This window comes from Equus przewalskii, chromosome 15 (genome assembly GCF_037783145.1).
Source record: "Equus przewalskii isolate Varuska chromosome 15, EquPr2, whole genome shotgun sequence".
NCBI classification, from domain to species: Eukaryota; Metazoa; Chordata; class Mammalia; order Perissodactyla; family Equidae; genus Equus; species Equus przewalskii.
The window spans coordinates 41,787,329-41,800,287 of NC_091845.1; positions in this window are offsets into that span (position 1 = coordinate 41,787,329).

A 12,959-nucleotide genomic window follows, 5' to 3' on the forward strand; every position below is an offset into this window, starting at 1 on the left:
TCACATTCTATGTTTGTCCTTTTGTTTGTTTGTTTTAAAATTTCATCCCAGCATAGACTTAGTTTCTAGGGAACCGCCAGTCTAAATAGGAGAGCAGGCAAAGTCCATTCACTGGAACGGTGCCTGGGTGCTCGATAATTACTTGAATAAATGTTGCATGAATTCCGTCCACCTTCTGTTACCCTCTGTAGAACTATCCCAATCTGGGGTCAGTGTGGGAGGAGGGGGGTTGAGGATGGTCCTGCGATCGTTCTTATCACAGTTTTTAGAGGGCAGCTGTCCACGGTTTCTGGACCTGTGCTTTCTCTGGGGGATCATTTGTGTTTCCTCTCTGATAACTTGCCTCTTTCTTTTGGGTCTTCCTGGGACGTGTCCCATTCCCGATGTGGTCATCCTTAAACAGTTCCCTCTGTTTGGTCAAGGAAGGCCTCTTTTCTCTTTCAAACCTGGCCATCTTGGCCTCTATGACCTTATTCCCCAAAGATATTATTCCGTAAGTCAAGTTTAATAAAAAAATGCCTTCCACTATTTTTCTTTCATTTTGCACTGCTCTTGTGATAAATGCAAGAGCAAAAAAAAAAAACAAAAAAAAAAACTTTATAAACCAATTTAGTTCTTCCTTGAGACTGATAAAATCCTAACCAGTCTCCTAATCAGTAATTCCTAGGGACAGACTTTCCCATCCTTGGGACTTTTCAAAGTTCTATTTGAACCACTAGTTTTATTTTCATTCAGCTGAGGGTGTTTTTTACTTCAACCCAGTAAAATGACTTGCTCTTTATATTATAAAAGTTTCCATTTACTGATGTGAAAATTAATAAAGGGAAACCTCATTTAAAAATGGAGTCAGGAGGCCAGAAGGGGGAGCTCTCATGCAGTACCTCTCAAGGTCAGTTATGGGAAAGACAGCCAATTACAGACCCCAACAGAAAGAATTTGTCAACAGGAAGACAGTCAATTACAGTCCCCAACAGAAGTTGTCAGAAGGAAAGAATAGTCAATTACGGGAAGAAATCTACATTGCATCCCAAGCAGAAATCGACTACCCCAATGAGAACACATCATCACCTTGAACTCTTGCTTTCCTCCAATGGACTTTCATTCAAAACAATCCCTCCCAATTTCCTTCTTTTTCTCTATAAAATAATGTTCCTTTTCCTTGTTTATTGAGTTTGCCTATGGTCTGCCATAGCGTGCGTATCCCAAATTGCAATCCTTTGGCTATTCATGAATAAACACGTTTAATTGGTAAAAGAACTGGCTGTTTTATTTTTAAGGTTGACACTGATTATCTGTTCATTGACTGGAATTCATCATCCTTCTGAGTTAAAATTCGCAGCCTGGACCAGGGCTTATGTAATGAGCAGTCCAGAACCGACGTGAGACCAAGTGACTGGCTACATGAATCCCTTCCCCGGCACAGCCGTTGAGGGACCTCAGTGGCACCTACTAACGTCTAGATGAGATGTACAGGCTACAGCTGTGCACAGGGCTGCTCTGAGGCCCCGAGGTGCTGACTCCGCAGAGCCCCCACCTGCTCCTGCCATGAAAATGGGGAACCCCCAGAGTGGGCAGTGGCCCTCACTGTTCAGTCCCTTTGCCTTCTCTTGGAGCATGTTTATTTGTGTTTTGAGTTTATTTTTTTCATAATTCTGTTGTTAATGATGCAAAAAAAGTGAAAATGTATATGACTATTATTTTAAAGTAAACATTATTATTAAAATGTCTAACACAGCCCCTCCTTCTGTTAAAGTAGTTAAACAAGGAGTCCATTGGACTGAAGTGGCTCTGATAGTCACCTTGGTCACCTAGGTAAGCAAACAAAACCTAAGCCAGAGTCAAAGCCCTGGAATCTGGGAAAACGAAACTTAAGAACAATCAATCACAACAAGCCAACTAGGCTTTGCCGACTTAGGCAACTGCTTAAGCTATAGCCAACCAAATAATTTCCTTGCTGAGCTTCTCGTCTTCTCTATAAAAATCTCTCCCCTGGTTCCTGGCAGTGGAGCACACCTAGCCACTTTCCATTTGGTATTGCCTGATTCAAACTGATGTATGCTCCAATAAACTCTTGAAAATTTTAATATGCCTTGGTTTGTCTTTTAGCGTTTCTTTTACTCAATAGTATGTATGTGAGATGCATCCATGTTGTTCCACGCAGCAATAAGTTATTGATTCCCAATCTTGGATATTCCATTTAATGAAAACTGCAATGTATTTATCCACACTGTTACCAGATACAAACATAATTTCTTTACCTGCCACTCAAGAGGGGCCAAATAAAAACTGGAACCCCAGGCTTATGGCAAGGAAAGGGTTTTTATTTTGGGTGGTATCAGCTGGGAGATGAGAGTGAGCCCTCAAATTTGTCTTGTCTCACCAAAAGATGGGAGGCAAGGGGGTTTTAAAGGTTGCAAGGAACATGGCTGCTTGTAGGGAGGGGGAGCCTATGGCCTTGCTAGTTGGTGCTTTCCCACAAGCCTGCATCTGACCTTGTGAGGCTGTTACCCAAAGTTCGGTCTCTGATCCTAATGCAAATCCAAATAACGAGAACAGAGTCTTGGGAGGAAAAGGAAAGGCTTTGCTTTGCCAGGCAGAGGGAGCAAAGCAAAGGGCCAGGGCCCTAAAAGTTGCTTGCTCCCCGTTAAGAAATGGGTAGGGGTTTTTATTTGGGGTTTTAGGTAGGGAAGGGGGGGCCATGGACTTCTTGGTCAGCATTTTCCCATTGGCCTGTGTCTGGGGCTGCTTCCAGCAGAGGAGACCAAGGATTTCTCAGATAAGTGTCCTTGGCTGTTTATCTCCATGGTGGAAGGTAGACTCGGACGTCAGTAAGCCAAGAAGTTGGGCCTTGGAAGCTTCGGCTTCTTGATATTCTCTGGACATTAGTTTCTCTGTGAAAGAACTTCAAGGTCCTGGGATTAGCTACAAGCCCAGTTTGAGGCCATCTGGGCTTTAAAAATTTGTAACTTCTGTTTGGTTGTAAAGCTCAGGGAGTCAGAGGTTAAAGAAACAAATATTTGCACATCAGTGTAACCAAAGACCCAGGGAACTGGGAATGAAGGCTTTTAGTTTTAACCCCATACATGCTAGGTTCATTGTAGGGGAACCACTACCAGGGCTGATATTAACTAAGAGCTGGTAACAAGGCTGTCTGCAGAGAGGAGGATAGCTAGATAAGGGAATCCATTGTAGGTGGGTGTCCTTGGTTGTCTGCCTCTGTGGTAGATGATGGATTCTGGTGCCAGGAAGTCAAGGAGTAAGAAGGGAAAGGGGATGAGTGCTTTGGTTTTAACTCCATATATGCTGGGTTTAATGTAGGTGAACTGATATCAGGGCTGGTATCAACACTACTGTTGTTGCTTGTGTGGGTCGTTTCCAGTGTTTGATTATTACTGTGCATATGCTTAGACATGTCTTTTTGTTGGGTACCTAACTGGGGAAATGCGTGCTCATAGGGTATGCATACGTTAGCCTTCAGTAGATGTGCCAGTTTTTGAAAGTCTGTGAGTTTCTCAGCTGCTCCAGTCCTCACCCACACTTGGTGTCGTCATTCTTTTAAAATTTAGCCTTTCTAGAGGGCACGTAGAGATATCTCAGCATGATTTAAATTTACATTTCCCTGATTACTGAAGTTGAGTATCTTTTCATAAGGTTGATAGATCATTTGGATAGTCTTTTTTGTGAAGTACTTGGTTGCGTCTTTTCCTCATTTTAAAAACCAAGCTGTTTATCTTTTCCTGATTGGTTTGCTGGAATTTTTAAAATGTATTTTCCATATTGGTTCTTTTTCAGTTACATGTGTGACAAATATATGTCTCATCTTTCTGCTTTGGAGAGCTTTATGATAATAAATTTAAATAAAATAAATGCTTATTACCTAAAATAAATAAAGTAAAACCCAGAGGAAATAGTTAGCTTCCTAAAATTATAGAACATTAAAATAGACAACATCTGAATATTCCTATAATTATTAAAGAAAACCACAGAAACTGATTTCTAGGTTCTGTGATCTAGGTTTGTGTTCTAGGTAAGTTCTACAAAGCATTCAAGGAAAAGATAATTCCAATCCTACACAATTTTTTTCTACATGTCATAGGAAAGGAAGTCACATTTGATAACTCATTTTATTAGTACAGTACAACCTTGATTCAAAAGATAACCAAGAAAAATTATAGGCCAATGTCATCTAAGAACTTAACTAAAAAACTCCCAAACCCACACAGATAACAACAAAAAACCCCAACAAAGTTAATCTAGTAATGTATTTATTTATTTTTTGGCGAGGAAGATTCGCCCTGAGTTAACCTCTGTTGCAAATCTTCCTCTTTTTTGCTTGAGGAAGATTCACCCTGAGCTAACATCTGTGCCAATCTTCCTCTATTTTGTATATGGGTCACAGCCACAGCATGGCTTGATGAGTGGCATAAGTCCATGCCCAAGATCCCAACCCACAAACCTGGGCCACTGAAGCAGAGTGTGCTTAACTTAAACACTACACCATGGGGCTTGCCCCCAGCAATGTATTTTAAAATGTATCTTAACCAAGTTGATTTTATGCTAGGAATGCAAGAATGTTTTAACAGAAAATATATTATTGTAATTCACCACATTAACATATAATCTTTAAAACAGATGTGAAAAAAATGGTATTCAGTAAAATCCAACATCCACATAAGACGCAAAGAAAGAAATCTTAGCGAATCAGGACTACATGGGAATTACTCTGCCTGATTGAGTAATAAACCCTGCAGGAAAATCACTCCACGAGGTGAAACAATAGCAGTTTATCTTAAAAACCAGAAATGAGACGAGGGGACCCGCCAGCATTTAACTCGTGAACCTTTATTCAATGTTGTAACAGAGGTCCTAGGCAGCCGAATGAGTTGTTAAAAGAAACGGTTATAGGGATTGGAAAGGAGAAAGAAAAACTGCTGTTATTCACAGACAAGATGATTGTTTACATAGGAAAAAAAACCCCAAGAGAATCTAGAGATAAAAAATGAGAATTATTAAGAGTTCAACAAGTTTTCTGGATATAGGATGCACAGAGCAAAATTATGTGCCTTTGTTTACACCAACAACAAAAAATAGAAAATGAAAAAAATGTTAAAGTGACATTTACAATAGCAATAACAATAACAAAATATTAAGGGACCTCAGAATAAATCTAATGAAAGGTGTTGAAGAATGTTATGGAAAAATTACATAACTTTATAAAAGACATTTTAAGAAGACTCAAATTTCTTCCAAGTTCTGGAAGGAGTTCTGAAAGGAATACTATACCATGTGCACAGGCCAAGTGATTCAGTATAAAAATGTCAGTTTTTCCCAAATTAATCTAAAAGCTCAATGCAATTTCAATCAAAATTCTGATGGGACTTTTTACGGAACTTGACGAGTTTGATTCTAAAATTTATACAGAAGAAAGGGCCAAAATAACCAAGATAATTTTAAAGAAGATGAAGTTGGGCCAGAAGTACTCCCTACTAGATAGTAACACTTATTTAAAACAAAAACATTATCGTAATCAAGGCAGTGTGCACAAACTGCCTAATTAAATAGAATAGAAAGCCCAGAAATGGACCCACCCACACCTAGAAGTATGACGTCTGACCGATATAGCACTGAAGATGATTAGGAAAAGCTGTAGCTATCAATAAATTTTTCCAGGACAATGGGCTATCCAATAAATTCAATTAGATCCCTACCTTAAGTTCTTGTGGATTAAGAATTTAAATATGAAAAGTAAAATTTCAAAATCTTTTCAAGTACATACTTAAACAAGACAGAAAAAAGAAGAACTAAACATTTGACTAAACTTTTTTCTCATGTGACACTCTTAAAAATGGAAAAAAGGTGCCGCAAAACGGGAGAAGTTATTTTCAACGTATTTGAACAAAAAAGGGGTTAATATATGAAAAACTTTATAAAGCAATGAGAAAAACATAAACAACCCAATAAAAAATGGGCAAAAGGTATGAATAGTTAATTTACAGAAGAGAAAGTATGAAAGATCAATGAACATTTGAAAAGATATTCAACCTCACCTGTGATCCAGAAATGAAAGTTAAAGTCAAAATGAGGTCACGTTATACAGCAGTCAGATTTGCAAAACCTGAAACATTTGAAATACCAAGTGTTTATAAGCACGTGGCTCAAGAAGGATACGTAAACACTGCGGATATCAGTGGAAATTAGTACAACCACCTTGGAAAGCAGTTTGGCGTTGAAGAGCCACATGCCCTATTCAGCTATTTAGCAATTCTACTTCTATGCATATTATCCAGAAAAATGCCTACACAGGTATCGCACAGATATGAACTAGAACATTTATAGAAATATCATTTTAATACCAAATCAACCAGAAACCTCTCCATTCCCTGTGAATAAATAAATGAATTTTGTTAGAGTCATCTAAAGGAATTCTATACAGCAGTGAAAATGACTGAACTAGAATAGGAGTCAGCAAGCTACGACCTGCAGCCAAATGTGGCGCATCACCTGTTTTTGTACAGCCCAAGAACTAAGAATGGTTTATAAAGATGAACATTTGCAATAGATGGGGAACATTAACTTTGATGTTATTCCCTCAAAAAGAATTCCAGTCTTCTTCTTCTTCTTCTTCTTCTTCTTCTTTTTTTAAAGATTGGCACCTGGGCTAACAACTGTTGCCAATCTTTTTTAATTTTTTTATTTAAGGATTGGCACCTGGGCTAACAACTGATGCCAATATTTTTTTTTTCTGCTTTATCTCCCCAAACCTCCCCTGTACACAGTTGTATATCTTAGTTGCAGGTCCTTCTAATTGTGGGATGTGGGACGCCGCCTCAACGTCGCCTGACAAGCGGTGCTGATCCGAACCCTGGGCCGCCGCAGTGGAGCGCGAGAACTTAACCACTCGGCCACGGAGCCGGCCCCCAGTCTTCTTATTAGACCTGTATTACCAGAAAAAAACTGTATTTAATTATTATTATCATATTTTGAATTTCACCAATAAAGGTTTTGTGGAAATTTGTCTTCCCTCTTATTATACAAGTACTTACACAATATCCTCAATTTTGCCTCTTGGTTCGTACAGCCTAAAATATGTATTATCTGGCCCTTTACAGAGGGAGGCTTGCTGACCTCTGAATTAGAGCCATGGACACATCTCCCAATCATATTGTTGGGCAAAGAATTCAAGGTGCTGGAGAATATGCACAATATGATGCCACTTACATGAAGAAGAGAACCTATGTTGCTTAGGGAAACACCCACTTGCACTAAAACGTAAGAAAATTCATTCACATAAAGGAGCGCGGATGTGACCAAGGAGGGGTACACAAGCACATTGTCTATATTGACAGTATTTCATTTCTTAAACTGGAAGTACAGTCTGATTGTTCAATCTTTCTTTATCCATATATGTTTTGAGTATTTTATAATAAATTAAAAGCACGCAGACATGAGATGAGGGAAGAATTAGAGTCTCTTCAAAGATGCCAGACTCCGTGCCGCTGGCTGGTCCCTGTGCCTGACGGGGCCCTTTCCTCAGGGTCCTGAGAGAGCCCGTGGCTGTGTTGTGGCTGTGAGGTGCCCTGGCTACGCTAGAAAGTGTTTCCATCTGGGGCTTGGGAGGGCGCATGCTCCCTACCCTTCTACGAGCTGCGATGAGCATCTCTGAGCAGAAGGTGCCATGGTGGGCACAGAGAGCAGAGAACACACTGCATTCTCATGAAAGAAAACAGTGTAACTTTACACACTTTGCGCCAACCAGCAAGGCCACATGCTCTCCCTCCCCTGCCTAAACCTCAAAGAAAAACCCCTACCTTGCTTCCTTCTAGGAGATGGATCTTTGGGTTTGTAACTTTGGGTTCCCTTTGAGTGTGGTTTCATTATGGGCCCTGCTCCCTTCTGGCTGAGGCTGTGACTGGCCTGTCCCTGAGACCAGCCTGCCAAAGAGATGCTCACCTAGACCAGGGACACCAGTCACACCTCATTGCCACACATGAAAGCCAGGGAGAGCCAACCAGGAGGGATCCCTGGTCAGTACCTCCCAGGGCCAAGCTCCAAGTGAGCACTCAAGGCTGGCATTTGCGAGTGGGAAGCTAACCAGCCTTGCTCTTCCTACCACCAGCACGGGGTGCAGACCACCAGCCTGAGCCAGTTACCGGCCACAAACACAGGTTCTTTTGCCCGCCACACGCGCGCGTGCGCGAGAGAGAGACCATAATAAAAACTAGAACACCAGGCTTATGGCAAGGAAAGGGTTTATCAAAGGGCAGCCAGACAAGGAGATGAGAGCTAGAACTCAGATCCATCTCCTGGAAGGAAACAAGGTAGGGGTTTTTATTTGAGGTTTTAGGCAGGGGAGGGGGAGCATGTGGCCTTGCTGGTTGGTGCTCCCCCACTGCCCCCCAGCCTGGCCTGGGTTTGGCCTTGTGAGGTTGTTTGCAGGGAGGAGAACGGCGAGATAAGGGAATCCGCAGGTGGATATTCTTGGTTGTCTACTTCCGTGGTGGATGGTGGATTCTGGCGCCAGGAAGCTGAGGAGTTGGGGTGGGGGAAGTTTCAGCTTCTTGATATTCTCTGGATGTCAGTTTCCCTGTAATAAAACTTCAAAGCACAATGTTAGCATGAGGCCACCCGGCTCTAACAATTTGTAACTTCTATTTGCCTTGTGAAGTTCAAGGATACAGAGGTTTAAAAAACCGATAATTAACATCTGCACGGTAACTTAGAGAAGCGTGGGAAGGGAGGAGTGCTTGGGGTTTTAACCCCATATATGCTGGGCTTAATGTAGGGGAACTGATATCAGGGCCAGGATCAAGTTTGCATTTCTCATCCCACCGGCTTAGCCCCAAAGTGGTATAATCAGGTCGGCGTATTAAATTAGGACACACTCCTCTGGGGCCAAGGCTGACCTTCTCTCCCAGCAGGAGTGCTCCCAGGGCAGCAGAAGAGTCAATAAAGAACTATTAACTGTGATAAAAAGTAAGTGGAGAGGGGCTGGCGAGTGGTGTAGTGGTTAAGTTCTTGTGCTCTGCTTCAGCAGCATGGGGTTCGTGGGTTTGGACCCTGGGTGCAGACCCACACACCACTCATCAAGCCATGCTGTGGTTGTGTCCTGCATACAAAATAGAGGAAGATTGGCACAGATGTTAGCTCAGGGACAATCTTCTTCAAGCAAAAAGAGGAAGACTGGCAACACATGTTAGCTGGCAACATATGTTAGCTCAGGGACAATCTTCCTAACCAAAAAAAAAAAAAAAAAGAGTAACTAGAAGGTACAAGGAAGCTCCATCTGGTACTGCAGGGCCAGGGAGCGTGTTGAAGGAAGGACAAACCTAGAAGGGGTTCAGGTCTGTTCGAGAAGGTGTGATCCTCACATTGGAGAGCAGAGACATTCAGTGGACGCCAGTGGGGACAGGAGGCCTTCTGACTGTCTGAGCCACGTGGAAGTTTTCACAAGGGAGGCACCTCAATATGCAACCTCTGGGGCCATAGGCCACTGTGCGTGGCTGCGCTGGTCTGGGTGGCAGCGCACAGCAGGCCTGAGGAGCACACCGGCTGCACGGGGCTCGGGGCTCTGTGTTGAGAGGGCTGCGGAAAAGGTTATCACCAGATCCAGGCTGCAAGGTTGCCCCAGGACAGCCTGTCCCCACACCACCCGTCCTCCCTCAGACCATGCTGGAAATGGCGGGGAGGGCCCTTTCCTCTTTCAGTGTTGCTCCAGCGCCCTCTACTGAACAAGCTTATCATCGCACCCACTCGAAAGGAGAAATAGCTCCCGCTCAGAGCATATATTGAAGGGTGCGTTCAGAGTTGGGGGCAATACGTTGACACAAACTTCATTACAAATGCAGGACCTAACCACACTGAAGGGGCTGGGGGAAAGGGGGCCGATCTGAATAACTCTGGAAGACAGTGTTTTGCCTGGACATTGTAAGGCAAAAGATGAAAGGAACTGTAAATATCATACTCTGGTAAATTTGTTTCCCAGAGGGGTACAGGTTACCAATCCTGAAATTGCTTCACAAGTGTGCTGGCATTGAAGCAATAAGTAAATGGATGATGGAAGGTGGCCCAGGTTGTTGCCACCATAAGAGAAGGAAGTTACAGATAGACAAGAAAGGAAGGCTAGAAGGAAGCCTGAGGACTGGATTAGAATTGGAGACATCAGCATGAAGCTCAACATATACACCGAAACAATGCAAATACGTCTGGATACATGATCGCATATATTATCTAGCTCTGTCTGCTGAGAAGGCCTAGTAGCAACAAGCACACCCAGTGCTCAGGTCTTGGTTTCTAAATATCCGTCTCCAAAAAAGGAATGAAGACTCCTTGGTGAAATGGCTGGGGCAGGCAAGGGGCAGGAAAAATGCAAGATGAGCTGGAGAATCTTCTTTTTTAAGAATTTTATTGTGTTTATTTGCCAAATTGTTTATAAATTTTATTCACAAAACATTGCTGCTTTAATAAGGATTTCTTTTCCCAACTTAATTATCTGGATGCTTAACTTGTTAATTTGCAGTCTTCCTTCCTTCCTTCCTTTCCCTCCCTCCCTCCCTTCCTTCCTTCTTTCTTTCTTTCTTTTTTAATTTTAATTTTTGTTTGTATAGCAGTAACATTGGATTGTAACATTATATAACTTTCAGATGTACATCATAATATATTTCAAATTCTGTGTAGATTACATCATGTTCACCACCCAAAGACTAATTATAATCCATTACGCATTTGTGCCTAATCACCCCTTTCGCCCTTCTCCTCTCCCCTTCCCCTCTGGTAACCACTAATCCAATCGCTGTTGCTATGTGTTTGTTTGTTGTTGTTTTTATCTTTTACTTATGAATAAGATCATATGGTATTTGACTTTCTCCCTCTGACTTATTTCACTTAGCATAATACCCTCAAGGTCCATCCATGCTGTCACAAATGGTCGGATTTCATCATTTCTTATGGCCAAGTAGTATTCCATTGTGTATATATACCACATCTTCCTTATCCATTCATCCCTTCATGGGTACCTAGGTTGCTTGCAAGTCTTAACTATTGTTAATAAGGCTGTGATGAACATAGAGGTGCATGTATCTTTATGCACTTGTATTTTCAAGTTCTTTGGATAAATATCCAGCAGTATAATAGCTGGATCATATGGTAGATCTATTCTTAATTTTCTGAGAAAACTCCATACTGTTTTCCATAGTGGCTGCACCAGTTTGCACTCCCACCAGCAGTGTATGAGGGTTCCCTTCTCTCCACACCCTCTCCAACATTTGTTGTTTCCTGTCTTGTTAACTATAGCCATTCTGACCAGAGTGAGGTGATGCCTCATTGTAGTTTTGATTTGCATTTCCCTGATAGCTAATGATGTTGAGCATCTTTTCCTGTGCCTGTTGGCCATCTGCATATCTTCTTTGGAGAACTCTCCTTCAGATCTTTTGCCCATTTTTTAATTGGGTTGTTGGTTTTTTTGTTGTTGAGACACATGAGTTTTTTGTATATTTTGGATATTAACCCCTTATCCGATATATGGTTGGCAAATATCTTCTCCCCATGTTAGGTTGTCTTTTCATTTTCTTGATGGTTTCCTTTGCTGTGCAGAAGATTTTAGTTTGATGTAGTCCCATTTGTTTATTTTTTCTTTTGTTTCCCTTGCCCAGTCAGACATGGTAGTTGAAAACATGCTGCTAAGACCGATGTCAAAGAGCGTGCTGCCTATGTTTTCTTCGAGAAGTTTCATGGTTTCAGGTCTTACATTCAAATCTTTAATCCACTTTGAGTTAATTTGTGTGTATAGTGTAAGATGATGGTCTGCTTTCATTCTTTTCCATGTGGCTGTCCAGTTTTCCCAGCGCTACTTATGGAAGAGACTCTCCTTTCTCCATTGTATGCTCTTGGCTCCCTTGTTGAAAATTAGCTGTCCATATATGTGTGGGTTTATTTCTGGGTTGTTGATTCTGTTCCATTGATCTACGTGTCTATTTCTGTGTCAGTACCATGCTGTTTTGGTTACTATAGCTTTGTAGTATATTTTGAAATCAGGGAGTGTGATACCTCCAGCTTTGTTCTTTTTCCTCAGGATTCCTTTGGCTATTTGGGGTCACCCTGGAGCATCTTATAATGCCAGAAAGTAAGGAGGTTCCCTCAAACAAAAGGATGAAGGCACGTCAAAGTGATGCTGGAACCAACCTGAAAGAGCTCCCAATGGCCAAAGCTGGAACAATTGGAACAAAAAAGTAAATAACACAGTATTGCAATATAACCCAAAGTATAAACTAAACATGCATGAATCCATACTGATGTAAATAAATGATTGAACAAATAAATATGGGAGAAAGACAAATCTTCACAGAAGAATTCCAAATAACATGTAGATACTCTCCCCTCCAGGAGGTGAAACTTAGTTTAGTCGCTACCACCTTCCTTCTGGGTAGGCTGAACTCATTTCAGAGCAGAGCAGAGAGAGGGGAAAATAGTACCTTTATGGTGGAGAAGCCTAGAGGCACACTTAACCAAGTGATGGAGGTGAACACCCCCAGTGATGGCGTGTGGTTGTCACCCTCCCACCCCTGACAGGAGGCAATGAGAAGGGGGCTCCACCTCTGTGGTGTTCTTTCCAAAACCCACATCCCCAGTCTAGTCATGAGACAGACATCAGACAAACCTAGACTGGGGCACATTCTACAGGATCCCTCAAGCATCCTTGAGACTCCTCAGTACCTCAGCACGCCTCAAGACTCTTACAGCCATGAGAAATAAGGAGAGACTCAAAAAGAGTCACAGACCAGAGGAGACAGGGGAGGCATGACAACTAAATGCAGTGTGGGATCCCAGATGGGGTCATGGACGAGAAATAGGACATTAGTGGACACATTGGTGGAATCCAGATAGCGTCTGCAGCTTAGCTAAAAGAAATGCAGCACTGTCAGCTTTTCAGTTTTGACAAGTGTACCATGGTCACATAAGATGGC